Consider the following 17018-nt stretch of genomic DNA (forward strand, 5'->3'; position numbering starts at 1 on the left):
AAGTAAAGCTATTTACATACTTTGTCGATACAATGTATAGGACAAGTGAAAATAGAGAGAGAGAAGATCATCATGATTTCATCAAGTTACAGGCAATTAACTCCTATTCCTTTCTTTCAGCTGTATCTGGACTGATGTTCATCATGATACAAATGAGGGGGGGCAGATTCATTTGAATCTTAGATCCAAATCAAAATCAACCACCCTGTTGACAAGGGGATTAGTCTGCCACTGATCAACCACTAATTGTCATCTCATCTAATTTCAACGCGTGTAGCATTCTCAGAGTACCTATTCTGAGAGAAACTAAATTGCAGCTAAATATAAAGTGCCGAAGTCCATCCAAGGTTAAAATGTAATATTGATCTAATGACGGTTTTAGATATTGAATTCTCATTGGTGAAAGTGCATTGCACGCCGTAAAAAGATGTTGTACATTTTCTTTTATATTCGGAATCTTACAAAAACGACATATGTTTTCATGTGGCTGAAGCAATCAGCATCTAGTTTGAATGTCTTTGGTGTGCCATAGGTTTAATCTCACTTGCATAAAATCTACACAATGCTGCGGGGATGTAGATTGACATAAATACTGCTCAAGCACACTTGCTTTCTTATGATTAAACGGATAATTTTTAAAATCATTATAATTCAAACATTTAGTTCTTGTTATGATCCAATCGTGCTGGAACAGTTTTGTTTTTGCTCTTACGGGATCTTGAATTAACATTTCGAAGGTAATCTCTGCATCCGCAAGAGCCTGTAACACTGCCAATCTCCATACTCGCACAAAACTGTCCTGAGATTTAAGCATGTGACTTGATAAAACACCTATAAGCATTGTTGTAGAAGAGGCTAATAAACATTTTCTAAACGGCAAAATAACTTGCCACATATATCTTGCATACAGGGAAACGAGACCCAATTCTCTTCGAATTAATACAACCGGAACACAATTGGGAAGCTTCAATATTCGATTCCAAAATATCCCACTTTTGTACATGAGTCAGTGTTTTAGATTATGACCCGTAAAAGAGGTTTGAAGTCACTTTTTGCATATAAAATTTGAGTGCCGATAATTGTAAAGAACCGCACTGGTGGGGGGCGTCTGTACTCCCGCTCTCTATACGGCAGAGGAGAGGCACAGAAGACCCCAGCCAAGATTCTCTATAACGGTAGCAATGGACGAGCAATCGAGGTCTACCTTCTCAGGAGGTGATGCAGGCTGGTTCTTAAGTACAGTGTAGCCCCCAAGCACCCACAAAGGAATGTCCACAAGCTATGTTAATTAAAACACAGCTCTTTATATAAATAAGGTTCAAGGTTATGTACACCATCACAATAATACACTTGGTGCTCCGACAATTCTAAAATGGTAAATATATACAGTTCTAGATGGTACCGCTATTACTCTGATTCCATTAAAATGGATCAACTGTGCTCAGTTCAAATAGCATACGAATCAATACAGCAAAACGATATCAACCATAGACTTAGGAGGAAGATAAGTTGATAGAATACTGGCCCTGTTGCCTAGACACAGTTCCGTGTGAGGATCCCCCCACCGGGGCAACCTGTAAATGCAGATGCACTACAAGCCCAGTCCATATTTTTTCTACTAGAGTCTTATCTCCTATAGTCCTGCAACCCAAATGTACCTTGTGTTGTAGAGTTCTTCGTCTGCGAATCGATGGGCCCTTCTTGATTGCGCTCCCGTTCAGACAGGAGCCACGGGTCGTCGAACTTCTGACATGAAGAAAAGGTGAACGTTGTTGAGGCAGCAGCTTCATCCTTGCAGTGCTTGTTGACGAGTGATCGAAAACTTCCTGCAACAGGAAAGGCGTGCGGTGCACCTCAATTATGCAAAGAGTTGGTGAAGAACTTTGGCCCAGCAAGGGCGTCGAGTCATTGGTGTCTGGTGTCGGCGAACGGGACATGACCACGGCTGGCTTCAGTAGTTTCGTCGGCGTCTCTGAGGTCTTCGGGTGGCAGGAAACCCACCGGCGGATTCGTTGACGACCTCGACTTTCTCCGGCAGAACAAAAGCGGTCGACGGTGATGAACAAGGGAGTCCTTGGATCAAATTTTCTTAGGCAAAGGGAGCATGGCGGCTCCCGTCGGCGACAGCGGTCGTCAATGGTGGACGGCTGTCCGGTGCTTCTTTGTTCTTCTCGGCGGTCACCTTCTCCGGTCGTCAGCCTTTTGTAGGTCTGTCTACCAGGGAGCTTTGGTAAAGATCAACTGGTGCACGATGGTCCATCGTAGCTCGGGGAGAGGTCTCCTTACCAGGTCATCTCTTGGATCAGTTCGTTAAGACACAGCAGCTTTCAGATTACATGGAAGGGAACAGCGGTTCACCTTCTTCCGGCTCGGCTTCAAGAGTAAGCATCAAGTATCAACTTCAGCTTCTGAACGATTTCTAGCAGTGAGGGGCCCCCAGATATACTGTTGATCTCCCATTCACTCTGCTGGGTCACACTCCGGCAACCAATCAATCAGAAGGGCTTTCAGGCAGTCAGCCAATCAGGCGCACGGTGCATTCATTCAGGCCATTCTTCTCCATCCAGACACTCAGAACACAAAATGTGGATTCGGAAAAGTACCCAGCCATTCAGCACTACACACTGCATTCATACCAGTTTCGGGCAGGGCTGTCACCGTCACTGTGTCAAACACCAGATACTATACTACTATAACACAGAATGCGTATTCGTCACACACTCCATTCACCCAGGTCCCACCCCATGGGCGTACCCACAACATACAGTCGTTGGGAAGGCTCCAGCCAGTCTGGTCGACACTTCACCCACACTACCATATATGGAACTTCCACCCAACAGCCAATCAGAGGGAAGGGACAGAGTCAGGACTTCCTGGGACTTCGGGAAAACCAAGGTAACATGCGATGGAAGGCAAGAGGCCACTGGGGCCATCTTGTCTTGATCAGGAATCTACTGATTCCAATGACAGGGCCTGGGCATCCCAAAATGGTGGATGCGCAGGGCACCTGTCAATTCAGCACGGAGCTGCCACCAGCCAAAAACAGGTGCCCAAAAACATACACTAGGAGTACAGGGTCATACTCCCACCCATGGGTGTCATAAGGGTATCCCAAGGGTCTGTTCACCAAACCAAATACAGGAAAAGCTGCACCGCCAGGAGTCGCACGTGAACTCCTGTGCGGAAAACAAGACAGAACGTACATGATAAAGCAATGAAGGACAAGGATTCAGAAGCCCTGTCTCTCTGATGCATTTCTAGCATCACAGTAATATACATTTCCCATATTTGTTTTGAATAATTACTGATTGGGCAATCAATATTTTTAGCTTAATGTTAAGAGCCACGTAATGAGCTTGATTGTCCGCATGGTCAGACAACAACACACCCAAGTTTAATTTTGTTTCTTTTTTTGTACCGCGTATCGAACCCTCAGGTAACTGGCCGCACAAAGCTTAGAGGTTACAGTCAGTTTAGACAAGAAGAACAGAGAAAAACAGCAGAAATAAGTGCAAGTCGACCATGGTTACAAGGGTGTTGAGAAATGAGAGAATCGGAGACCATATCAGGCTGCTAGTGTTACAGAAGACATAAAGATAGTGAACAATCGTTTGAGTGGATAATAGGATGCTGATCACTCCTGTTTCTAACCGAAGAGCCAACTTTTTACTTTGGCTCTAAAGGTCCAGAATGATGGTTCCATTCTAAGGCTGAGGGGTAGGGCATTCCACTGTTTGGCAGCTAATACAGGGAAGCACAAGTAAATTTAATGTGTAACTTGTTCTAGCTTCTTTCCCTGAAGGAACCATCTATTCTTCTTTTTCATATGTTTAGTTTGAGCATTACAAATCATAACTTTTGTCTTCTCTAAATTCACAGATAGTGAGGTATCCTCAGTGTATGGAGCCAATGCATTTAGCACTTGTTGCAGGCCCGGAGGAGACTTGGATGATAATACCAAATCATCTGCATATAAAATGGCTGCTATTAGTCTAGAGGCCAACCTGGGAGCAACCCAGTCACACCCTCATACGGCTTCTGTATCTCTGCAATGAAAAAGTTAGAGGGGTGAAGCAAGTGTACAACCATGCCTCAGTCCTCTTTTGGTTTCGATGTCAGGTGATAAAGTGCCCTCAAGATCCAATCTGATCTGTTTCGAGGTGTTGGTGTGTAAAGCTCTAATTAAGTCTACCAAATATATTGGACACCCTGATACAATCAGTTTTTCAAATAGCCTTTCCCTCGATACTGAATCAAATGCCGCTCTCAGGTCTACACTGGTTGCTTCATTGGGATATGGTGAGATAAAATCGCCTTCAAGGTCAGGAGATTGATTGCCGTTCCCATCCGGGCAATAAATCCAGTTTGAAATGAATCACGTTGTGCATGATTAATTGCCCATTGGTTGGAACCACATCATTTAAATCTAGCAAAGATTTTTCCAGGGGCATCAAGAAGGGCAATCGGCCTATAGTTAATTGGACAGGACCGATCGCCCTTCTTGAAAATGGGAACGACAACTCAGCGTCTCCACGAGTCAGGAAGACTGTTGGATTGTAAACTCTTTTGGAAACTCTTGTAGAGAATCTGGGACCATATTTGAGGGTAAGATTTAAGCATCTGATGGCTCAACCCATCAGGGCCTTCAAAATCTCCAACTGTCTATAGCTGTCAGGTTGAAGACTTTTGGATTCTAAGCAGTTCTTCGGAAGCTTGTACAAATTGGAAAAATAGTCAGTCCATTGGAGTTGTGTAACACCATTAATTTGCACCGCTAACTTCCTGTTTGTGATGCTCTGTTTAACAAAACCCAAATTTCTGCTGTATTTTTTGTAAGAATAGCTTCCAACATAGCCTCTCCATCACTCGAAGGAGACACAGTTTATGGGATCGTAGCCAATTTTTGTATTTACAGCGCAAGGACCTCATAGAAGATGTTCGCAATGACAACGGTAAGCTGAAGAATTTGTTTTTTATTCCTACGAAATTCACTCTTTCAAGACTGAACCTCAGAATCAAAAACATCTCGGAAATGATATCTAGCCGTCCCTTTGTATTGCTGCAGAAATGATTGAAGCATAGACGTGTATTGTTTGCCCTTCCAGATTGAATTATTTAATTAATATAGTGTACGTTCATTCCAGCGAAAGAATGTTTGCCCGTTGTTGATACTTAATTGCAGACAGTATTTCTCTAAATTGGCCCTTAAATCAAAAATTTCCGATGTCCACTTTACTCCCAACAATTCATGAACACTATAATTCTGGGGAATGATTTTAAAGTCCACTATACGGCTAAATATAGTTCTATCAGTGAAGATGTAATCAATCACTGATTCACTATTCCAGTGCTTCCAAGTACTTCTTGGGGGAATGTCACTTGGAAAGGCTCCATTGAGCATAAGGAGTTGATGATCTGACATGAGCCCCAACCACCTTGCCACAGAGGGATTATTTTTGGCAATATTGGAGGGAAAGCACTGCAAATTCAGATTGCCAACTATGAATGTATTAGTTATCTCTGGAGTTTGCGAGACTGTATAAATTAGACTTTCTAGATGATTGAAGAAAGTATCATCTGCAATCGCAGCTGGATTGTGGTACACGTTTATCAAGGTGATTGTATTTTGATGATATTTAATTTTTACCATTTAAAGGAAATGGTTGGGAGCGGTCCATGGGAGAATCTGCAGGCCTTGATTGCTCGCTACAGCACTCATAAGGCCAGAGGTCTCGCATCCTCTACTGTTGGATTTAGCAGAATTTAATTTATCATATCCATCTCAAACCGGCTGTTCAACCAGCCAGGTTTCTTGAAAGATAATATTTGGAAGGTGCGTAAAGAATTCACGTTGGGGCCAAACAGATGGATGGAGCCACGGGTGTTCTCCAGCATTGGATCTTTCATAGATTCAGATGCTTCAATATTCCCCGTCGTCAGACTGGGAATCCTCAGTGATACATTTTTTTTTTTTTTTAATATACACACATCATTACTTGCAATGCATGTACATAGCCCATTATGGCCTATGAGCCATTCTTTTGTGTAGTCCCTCCACCTCACTTTGGTCCTTTGTGGCCCCAACCAATGAGGTGGCAGGGCTTAAGCTCTGCTCCCGGCAGCCATCTTCAGATTTTTCACAGCAGTCTAACAGACATAGGGAATCCTCAAGCTCTCTGAGCTCTTCAATTCTTTTTCTACTTTCTGTGTGCAATATATTTTTTGAAATATATTCCACTTTATTCCCCTGCTAAGGGGCTTTAGTCTCAGATAATTTTTGGGATATAGATTTGTGGGTTTTGAGCCAGAATCGTTGTGTAAACCTTCTCTTCAGAATGTATGCATCTCAGGCTGTCAAGAAGCCTTCCCTGTTCAAGGACTGCACGAGGTGCAAGAAGAAGTTAGTTTACATGAAGGACCCCCATGAACATTGTATCCACTGCTTGTATCCGCATGACATTCAGAAATGCGATATTTGCAAGACTTTTTCCAACAAGACCCTTCAGGACAGGCACAGAAGACTTCTTTTACACCTGGAAGCCAGGGATCAATCTTCAGACGAAGAGTCTGTCAGAACAGCCCCTGTCCACTCCAGCATTCCATCTGAGAGGCAAACCATCGGTGGGACGCTCGTCGACGAAGGTACCATGGACCACAACACAGTCAGCAGCACCGCAAGTTCCTGCATCTATGGAGTCTGAGGTGCCTTCTGCTCACGCCAGGGTGACACCTGTCATTGAGGACAGTTTCCTTGAGGCTGCTGAAACTGCTGAACCAATGGTACCATAAGTTTCTCCTTTGGGGGACATGACAGAGCTTCCTGATGTGATTCTCCAGGAAGAATTTTCAGATGCAGAAGTTGTGGAAGAACGACCTTGTCCCCCTTGACAGCCGTCTACGGAAGAGGCCGACTATCCTACTGACCCGATACTGATGTTATCCGTACAGAGGATCATGGATGAGTTTTACAGGCGTCAAAGGGAGAAGAGCATGCTGGCTGAACCCATACAACCGGAAAACCGTCGGAGAGACGCGTCTCCAATTCCAGGCACGTCAAGAAGTTTGCCTCACAGGGTTAGACCTCAAAAGAGAGCACAAACACCTGAGCCTGCTCGAAGGTCTAGAAGCAGGACTCAGTGTTTCACCGACAAGGGTCCCATCACTACCATCATCACATAGACCTCGATCTCCGGATAGGGATCCAACAATGGTGCCATCCACCGTTTCAGTCTCAGATTGGCAGGAGGATCCTTTTAGAGAATTCTCTGATCCAGAAGAAGGCGAGATTACACAGGAGCCTGACGCAGCCAGTGAGTGGGATGACTACATAGTCGAGAAGCCCAGGAAGAGAGATTCCCCAGGCGATGCCTCGCCTCCGGATTGTCTGGTATCTTTCCACACCATAATAGGCAAGGCTGCAGAATTGTTAAAAATTCAGGTTACATCAGAGGAAAAGAAATCAGTGCTTTATGAGCACAGGGACAGACGCAGGAGAACTGTGACCACCATTCCTCTCCTCAACACCATCTGGGAGTCCGGATCCAAGATCCTGTCTACACCCTTGTCTACTCCGGCTCTGGTGTCCAGACCAGAAAAGAAATATAAAGCACCCGAATCTGCACCGCTTTGTTTGAGAGGTCATATAAAACTGGACTCGGTTATCACAGTTGCAGCTAGGAAGAAGCTTGCCAATCCAGCTTTGCCTCTGTCGGAACCACTGGACAAGGACGGGCGTAAGCTAGAAGCCATGGGCAGGAAGGTATCAGCTTCGACGTTGCTTACCATCAGAGCGGGGAATGCGCTGGCCATGACCGCGAGGTTTGATCGCGAACTTTGGCTCTGCATGTCCAAATTGGCTAAACGGTTACCACCAGAGCTCCAAGAAGAGGCTAGATCAATAATCGCTGATAGTGAGGCAACCTCGGATCATATGATCGACGCAGCGGTTGATGTGGCCGAATCAGGCTTCAAACAGAACTCAGAACACAGTACTCAGAAGACAGGCCTGGATGAAGGCCAGAAGGTGCAAGGCGGCAGATACCAAGAGAACAAGTATCAATCCTCCAACAGATACGCCCAAAGAGGCAGGCGTGGCTCTGCCCAAGGGAAGTCACAGAGCAAGCAAAACCGACTATCCGATTCTTTCCTCTCAACGCCACACCCCGGTGGGGGGGGGGGGGGGTAAGCCAGTTCTTCCAACGTTGGCAGTCAATTACTTCGGACAAATGGGTGTTGCAGGTGATGCGAGAGGGTCACACCTTGGAATTTCTAGACCAACCTCCTTCCTTGCATCCAACTTTGCGCATGGTGCATATGTTAAGGCAGGTTATGTCCGAAGTGCAAAAACTACTCCAGAAAGCAGCTGTAGAGCCGGTGCCATACCCCCAGAGGGGAAAATGTTTCTACTCCCACTTCCTACTCATCAAAAAGAAAAACTGTCAATGGAGACCCATCTAGGACCTGAGGGCACTCAACAAATATATCAAACACATAACATTCAAGATGGTAGCATTACAAGGAGGGCTTCCTTGGTAAAAGAAGCCCGACTTCTTGCCCACTTTAGACCTGGAGGATGCATACTTCCATGTACCCATCCATCCAGCTCTCAGGCAGTTCCTCAGGTTCACAGTGGGAGAGCTTAATTTTCAGTTTCGAGTGCTCCCGTTTGGGCTGAAATCAGCACTGAGTTTTCACAAAATGTTTGGCACCAGTAGCTGCAAGACTCAGGAGGACAGGAACGGAAGTCTTCCCATACTTGGACGACTGGTTGAAAAAAGCATGTTCCGCCGAAAGGGCTCGCTCAGCAGTGTTAAGGACGATCAACCTCCTAGAAGAGTTAGGTTTCTCCATAAACAACACAAAGTCCTGCCCCATTCCCAGCAAGACAGCTCTCTTCCTGGGAGCCGAGTTCGATACCAGCATTCCCAGGGTGAGACCACCGGCAGAAAGGGTAGCAGCGATTCTACGCTCAACCTCATGCTTCCTGGGGAGAGAGTCAACATCTGTACGCTCTTTCAAATCCCTTCTGGGCATGATGTCCTCGTGCATATTCCTCATTCCAAATTGCAGACTTCACATGAGACCGGTTCAGGAGGCCCTGGACCACCAATGGAGACAAGCTCTCGGATGTTGGGAGGACATCGTCCAGATTCCATCGACATTACACAAGGCTCTTCGATGGTGGAATGTTCTGTGGAATCTTCTACAAGGGATGCCGTTTCAAGCACCGACATCGACCCTTCTGCTGAGGACGGACGCGTCATTATCAGGCTGGGGCGCTCACCTTGCAGATCTCCAAACCAAGGGCACTTGGTCAGCACAAGCGTCCCAACTCCACATCAATGTGTTAGAGCTCAGGACCATAAAATGGGCGCTGAAGGCTTTCCTGCCTGTGGTAGCTGGACAGGTACTTACAGTCCAGACAGACAACACGACCTCCATGCACTACACAAACAAGCAGGGAGGCACGAGGTCGGAGATCCTGTCACAAGAAGCCCAATAGCTATGGGCATGGGCCTTGCACCACAAAGTCCAGATCAAAGCAGAGCACCTTCCGGGAGTGGACAATGTCCTAGCGGACAAACTAAGCAGAGAATACAGATGCCTTATGGGGCCATCCGCAGATTGACCGAAGTGCCGAAGGTTTGCCTCGAGGTACCTGGAGAATCAATCATTGGGAGACGCTTTCTCAGTGGCGTGGACGGGAAAGTTCCTTTATGCCTTTCCCCCCCATTCCCTTAATTGCGAGGGTAATACATAGACTGAAGGGACAGAATTGTTCAATGATCCTAATTGCGCCGGATTGGGCGCAACAAGTCTGGTACCCGACTCTGAAGCATCTATCCCGACACACCCCGATTCGCCTCAAGGCGTATCAATAGCTGTTGATGCAACAGAACCACAAGGTCCTCCACCACGACCCGAGGAGCCTATCTCTCAAGGCATGGTTCCTGAGCAGCGTAAACTGATGAATCTTAAGCTACCATCAGAATGTTGGGATATCATCTGGGCCGCGAAAGCCCCGTCGACACAAGTCACCTACACCAGGAAGTGGACTCGATTTTCCAAGTGGTGCGAGAGATCGGCCATCGACCCTCTCACTGTTTCGGTTGACCAAGTTCTACCCTACTTATTGTGCTTAGCTAAGACGGGGCTTTCATTGTCCTCCATCAAGGTCCATTTGTCTGCCATAGCGGCATACAAAACAACTCCGGAGATGCAATCCTTGCTCTCTTTGCCGGCGGTTAGTCTTTCTGAAAGGGCTGATGCGTACTTATCCTCCTACGCCCACTCCAGTCCCGAACTGGAGCCTGAACACCGTCTTTGACAGCCCTCTTGGAACCTCCCATTGAACCCATACACAGATGCGACGTGAAGTTCCTGTCTTGGAAAACAGCCTTTTTGATAGCCATCACATCAGCCAGAAGTATCAGTGAGTAACAAGCTTTGTCGTCTGAACCCCTGTTTACTTTGTTCCAGAAAGACCGCGTCATCAAGTTTTACTTGCAGAGAACCAAAAAGTTCCGCTTCTCAAACCGACTGTTCATTGCTTTCTCTGGTCGTACCAAGCGACAGCATATCTCTAAACAAAGGCTGGCACGCTGGGTGTCATCCTGCATCACTCACTGCCATCAGATGAAAGGCGACCCTCTAACTAGACTGCTATCAGCACACTCCACCAGAGGGAAGGCGGCGCCAAGAGCATTCCACACAGGGGTGGCCTTGAAGGACATATGCAGAGCCGCCACGTGGAGCACTCTGCACACATTTGCGAAACACTACTGCCTGGCTGAAGATACCAACAAAGAAACTTCAGTTGGACAGGCAGTGCTCCGCCATCTCTTTGCATAAGGTAGGACCAGCCTCCTTTTGCCACCTTTCTCGAAGTATGTAACCGTTGTGTTGCTGCATGGTAAATTTTTGATATGATGGTGGCATGTTTTAACTGCTTGGTATTCTATTCAAGCATCTGAATCTATGAAAGATCCAATGCTGGAGAAGTAGTTCCTTACCTGTAACTGTATTTCTCCAGCATTGGTATCTTTCATAGATTCACATGTGCCCGCCCGCCTCCCCTGAGAGGCTGCTCCTATGCTCGGCATCCATCATACTGTAGTCTCTATGGTTCAAAATCTGAAGATGGCTGCCGGGGGCAGAGCTTAAGCCCTGCCACCTCATTGGTTGGGGCCATAAAGGACCAAAGTGAGGTGGAGGGACTACACAATAGAATGGCTCATAGGCCATAATGGGCTATGTACATGCATTGCTAGTAGCAATGTGTGTATGTTAAAAAAAAATGTAATAATTAATTTTATCACAGAGGATTCCCAGTCTGACGACGGGGAATATAAAAGCATCTGAATCTATGAAAGATACCAATGCTGGAGAAATACAGTTACAGGTAAGTATCTAAGACTTCCAACTAGTGAGCGAGACTTCCTTGCTATTCTGACATTTAGCTAATTATGATGAGGAGAACTGCTCTCCACTAGATGTATACTTAAGACCTGTGTCAGATCTTTGATCATGAATTTGTGATGTTTTATATTGTTGCTCGTGTAGCTTATTCCTCACGGGGCCATCTTGTGCTTTTCTCTTTATTGAAAGGGGATCTTGTGCTAATAGGAACCCTAAGGCAAACAATTCCATTTTGGCCTGCCATATGATGTTTCTAACTAAGTATAGGTAAGCCAGATTTTCACTATTGAGAGATCACTATCATCCAAAAATTCTACCTGTAAAATGTCGACCGAAGTTATATCCTGGAGGCTGCTAATTTCTTCAAAGATTGCTAAAACTGAGGAGCGATTTAAATCATAAGCCGGAAAGGGGGACGGATGACATTTCAAGATGAAAGAGTGATTAAATTGCTTCAAATTGGGTGTCAAAGGAAGTCACTGGTTGTTAAGAGGCAATGTAGTTTTGCGTTGTGTAAGGGGGACAGTGATTTTTACATTTTTGCTGGTGGAAGCAACTGGCACGACAGCAGGTGGAGAAATTGCTTGATTGTGTTGCTCAGAGGAGTTGACACTTTGATATTTCTGCTGTTTAAAGAAATCTTTGAGCGAACTGTTCTGGTCAGAAACATTATCACTGGCTTAAGGCAACACCATTGAACGTGAACCACTAGCAGCCGTTACCGCGGATATCTCCAATTGTGAGGCCGCACTGGGTCGACTGGACACGGGACCTGGAATTAGAGTTTGCTTTATCACTATTTGATGTAGACATAGCAAGGGGTTCTATAGCTGATTGTGGATGGTGGTCTTTTCGACTATTCATTTTAGCTAAAGCTACAATCAATTCATCTAAAGGTGCATGCTCTGTTGGAGCATTTTTTTGTACCTTTGATTTTGTTGTTATATCTTTTGTTTATTACGGGCGCCACGGTTTGGTCTTAATCGTGTTGAAGATGAGGCTATAACACGTGTTATAACATGTTTTATACTAGTTTTTGATTGGGAATTTGTTTTTCTGATTCTTGTTTTTTTTAACTGTCAACATTCCGATCTTTTTTCTTAAGTGCCGATGCATGAAACAAGTTAAATGTAGTCAAGCTTTTAGGATCACCATTCTTGTTCAGATTAGGATCAAGCATTCATGTGCCAGAGATAACTCAATCTTCCCGCTAGTGGCTGTCACCGGCTTACCAGCAGGGTGAGTGGCCTCTCCACTGTCCTTGTGATGGGCATTCTAACCATGGACACTAAGTCCATTCACCAATTTATCACCTCCTTGGTACCTCAAATTGTCTGAAATGGGTCGAATTATGTGATAAATTCTAGGTAGGATAGAAACGGGATACTGAACTGATTCTATCTGCAATTTGGATAACACAAAGTTTTTGGAACCGTTCGGCGACCACGCTTCACATTCATACTTTCTATCAAAATTAGCCATCCATAGGCTAATCTCGTCTATCTGTTTTGACTGGCAAGAAAGCTTGAGATCTAAGGTCTCAAACAACCGAAATAGTGAACTCCTGGCTTGCAAAATAATCTGTATTAAAGGCGACCAATTTAAATCCTCTGCCTTTGTTTTGGGTTTGGATGCCGATGTTTCGGCAGTAGCCTGTGGTCTTTATGATGTGGGTTTAGAAAAAGACAGGGATGAGTTCATATCATTGTGAATTGATTGGTCGAACATACTATGAGCGTGAGCAGAGCTTTCATTTTCTGGAAAAGCTGTTGCGGGTGAAAAACAATCAGGCATGCCAATCAAGAAATTCAATTTACATCTCTCTTTCAACAAATTCATGGACTGATTTACTTCAGCTGGCAAATCAATGCCTATAGATTTTTTATCCTCAGACGTGGAAGAACTCCTAAGCATATCATCCACAAGAGGTTGAATTTCATATTGAGCAATAGAGGACTTTGTTTCACCCTGATTGATTGGGTTATACAAGCAACCACTCGCCCCTGAAATCAATTGTGTATTAGTTAAAGAAATGTTAATTATTTCCTTTTCATGGGGCACAAGGGGTGCTGGCGAAGTCAATTCAACCAGTTGCAGGTCCTCCAAGAAGGGCGCTGCTGCTGTTCTCAGCTGACAAAAATCTCTTGTCTTCAGAGGCATTCCTTCTATCAAGCATAAAGGAAGCTAAGCCTGTTAGTCTCTTTCTACTAACAATCGTCGGTGATGGTCTCACTGGTGTAGATTTGAACATCACTGAAGTTCGTGATATCAGATTAGGCATTCCGGATTTTAACGTATACAACCTTGTTTGCATATAAAAATAAAGTCCAAATGCTTGATCAAGTTAAAATTACACAGTAAGGCGCTTCTTCAAACCAAAACAGAAATCACATAGATGGGGGAGAAATGATATTTGCAGCCCCCGGACAAGTAACTAAGAACAATTAACAAGATGGCTGGATGTAAACAGCCAATTGTTTGTTAAGTCAATAAACCAATGAGTATTCATTTAAAATCTCTGCACATTTTTTGTTTCTTAGTCATCATCAAGTTCAGACGCTCTTTATGTGTTTGCTGCTATGGTCGTGATCTAACTCACATTAGTGCTATTGTGCATATGAAAATGAATAGTTATACTCCGTCTCAATACATTAATACGTTTGATGGCAACATAGTTTTAAAATCAATTTGCTACTCTGGCAACTAAAAAGAAGGCTTCAACCCTTTCCAATGATCAAATGGTTATGGCCAACACAAAACTACCATTTCTGCAATTAAGTGGTGCAATTATTTAGGGAAAGGTACGCCCGACAGCATGACGAGCAGCCTGAGTCCGTCTCTCCTCCCTTTCCCTGTGATGTTATACAAGCCCTCTACAATGGGTGGTTAGGGCAAGCCGAGGGATTCATTGTCATGACCGAAGAGGGAGGGGGATCGTGCTCCAGCTCATCGTACTTCCTTGATTACAGCTCCCGTGGTCACAATGTGGGAAACTCAGTGAGTTCACCCTATCAAGGTCGCTTGCCCCGTCCCCCAAACAGCAGCTCCTCACCCTTTCTCCTCAGGGCTTGCGCCGCACGGGCGATGTGGTCACGCTTATGAGAACAGCTGATGTGGTCACGCTCTCAGCACGTCCGTGCTGTTTAAAGGGACAGCTTTCTGGAATTCCCTTGCTCAATGCGTTGCAAAGACACGTGTGAAAAGTACTTTTGTGAATCCAAAATAAAGCACCAAACGCCAACAGCAGCTCCTCGCCCTTCCTCCTCAGGGCTTACGCCGCAAGGGCGATGTGGGCGTGCTTATGAGAACAGCTGATGTGGTCACATTCACAGCGTTCTCAGCGCGTCCGTGCCGTTTAAAGGGACAGCTGTCTGCAATTCCCTCGCTCAATGCGTTGCAAAGACACGTGTGGAAAGTACTTTTGTGAATCCAAAATAAAGCACCAAAGATACTGTAAAGTCTAAGAGAACTTGCCTATTGTTGTGTAACCTCACGTGTTCTCATTTGAGACTTGTCATGGTTGCTTCTGTAGAGTTGCTATCGGCTTCTTTACCTCACAAGTCTAATCAGCTCGTGGCCCTACTTTGATTTCTTGTTATTCTACAAAGACTTCAGATCACCTTGACTTTTGTCCAATTGACTTTGGCCTGGCCTGGCTCCCTGAATAACTCTTCTTCCCTCTGACTCTGTGTTTAGCCCTCCTTCCAGGAAGGGGTTAACTTACTTTGCATTGGGAGTTACCAAAATGACGTACCTGCTTCAGAATATTTGTGAGATCTCTTGTTTTATTCTAATAATCTTTTTCTTTGAAATACTCCTGTATTGCTCTAAATGCAACAGTGATATATTAATGTCCACATTGTCCTAACTATTGAAGTCATCTGAGGGTGTAGGAAGTGTCTGTGTGCCATCCCAAATGGCTATTTGCTGATTTAGGAAAACTCAGAGTGTGTATTTTGGAGTGTATTTGTGTTACTATTATATTGCCCCCTTCTGTAGAAGGCTTACTCAAACTAACTGTTAAATAAATTAATAATTGTTTAATCAAGAAACCTTGTGTTTATTTGAATACTTGTCACTGTGAATCTCTGTGTAACTCCCCTACAGCTCACATTGACCCCTCTTGAGATAGGCCTGGCTGCTCAACACGCTACCAACCTGTGTAGTACAGACTTGTACCAAAGGTTGTGTTCCTATTGCCAGGGCAGGGTTGTTGTAGTGCACCCACAGGGTACTGCATACAATCTTGCCTAACAGCCCTTCCATTAAGATCTGAATCCTCCTTTTGGTCCTTCTTGAAAAGCTTGAATACCTGGCTATTCACACAAGAGTGGCTAAAGTAGCTCTCTCTCACTAACCTCCTGAAATATCTTCTATGTCCAGTACTGTTAACCGTATGCATTACTCTGAATTCTCACCAGAACGGTAAACCATACACTTTACCTAAATTTGCTACGCTTGTATGTATGTACTTTATGCTGTAGCGTCTTTACAGAAACACAGCACCCAGATGCCCCAGGGTTCGGTGCGCTTTACAAATAACAAAATAAATAAATAAACCTTGACAACCTGAGTAAGTTTCAGGCTGAAGAGAGAAGATTGGCTGATCTAACTACCATGCCACATGATGCAAGTGGCCTTGATACCACCCCTGAAACAGTTTCCTTCAAGGAGATCCTCAAGCGCACCCTAGTGTGGCATATAGGAAAAGGATGGCCAAAGTGGCTGATGCTTTGGGCTGGGTCCCACCAGCAAGAGATCTGGAACCCATGCCACTGTTCCACAATGCCATAAACCCCCATTTTCGAGCTGTGGAAGACCCCTGTGCGTGTCTAGCAGTACATGAGAATTTTACCCAGAAGGAACAGGCCAGCTTCCTCAGGCCGAGTTCTTCGCCAGGCACCCGCCACATGGCAGTATGGTAGTCCAAGCTACTACTATTGGCAATAAGGCAAGCACCTACCCCTCTCTGCCCCAGACAGATGACGAGAGGTATGATACTCCGGCCAAAAAAGTCTTCGCCTCTGACTGCATGGCACATATGGCAGTAAATGCCTCTTGTGCACAGGCTAAATATACACGCTCTATGGTCTGATAGCTGAAGCGGCAGAGCACATCCCTAAGCTAAGGGCTATCAAACTGGCGCTGATGGCCTTTTTCCTTTTCGTACAGGGGAAGACTGTGTGGTTCTAAAACAGTGGCAAGCACTACATTAACAAGAGAGGTGGTGTAGGGTCACTCCACTTGTGCAGCAAGGTGAAACAGCTGTGGTTCTGGGCGTGGCAGAAAAAGATCTCTGCCTGGAAGGAGAATACAATGGCAGATGCCCTGAGCAGGCAGGTCTCTGTCTTCAACACGTGGGAGCTGTGTCAGGATGCCTTTTTAGAGATCTACTCCAAAAGTCCTATTTCACCCACTGGAGAACCCTCCCAAGTGGATCTGTTTGCATCCAGTATGCAAACCTTTTGTTCCAGGGAATTTCCCCATAGAAGAGCACTGGGTAATGCATTTGTGGTGGACTGGAACTTCTAGCTCCTGTGCACATTTCCACCGATAAGTCACCCCTCAAGTGATCAGGAGATTGAAGAGGTACGGATCAA

The 17018-nt window shown here is 45.1% G+C and overlaps 1 protein-coding gene across 5 annotated transcripts in view; it reads left to right on the top strand.

Moving 5' to 3' along the window:
• Positions 1 to 17018, top strand: part of PIP5K1C (phosphatidylinositol-4-phosphate 5-kinase type 1 gamma) — a 1345879-nt gene that overhangs the window by 1130404 nt on the left and 198457 nt on the right. The gene's annotated exons all lie outside the window — the stretch shown is intronic.

This window comes from Ambystoma mexicanum, chromosome 1p (assembly GCF_040938575.1).
Source record: "Ambystoma mexicanum isolate Mex_15411 chromosome 1p, UKY_AmexF1_1, whole genome shotgun sequence".
In the NCBI taxonomy this organism is placed as follows: Eukaryota; Metazoa; Chordata; class Amphibia; order Caudata; family Ambystomatidae; genus Ambystoma; species Ambystoma mexicanum.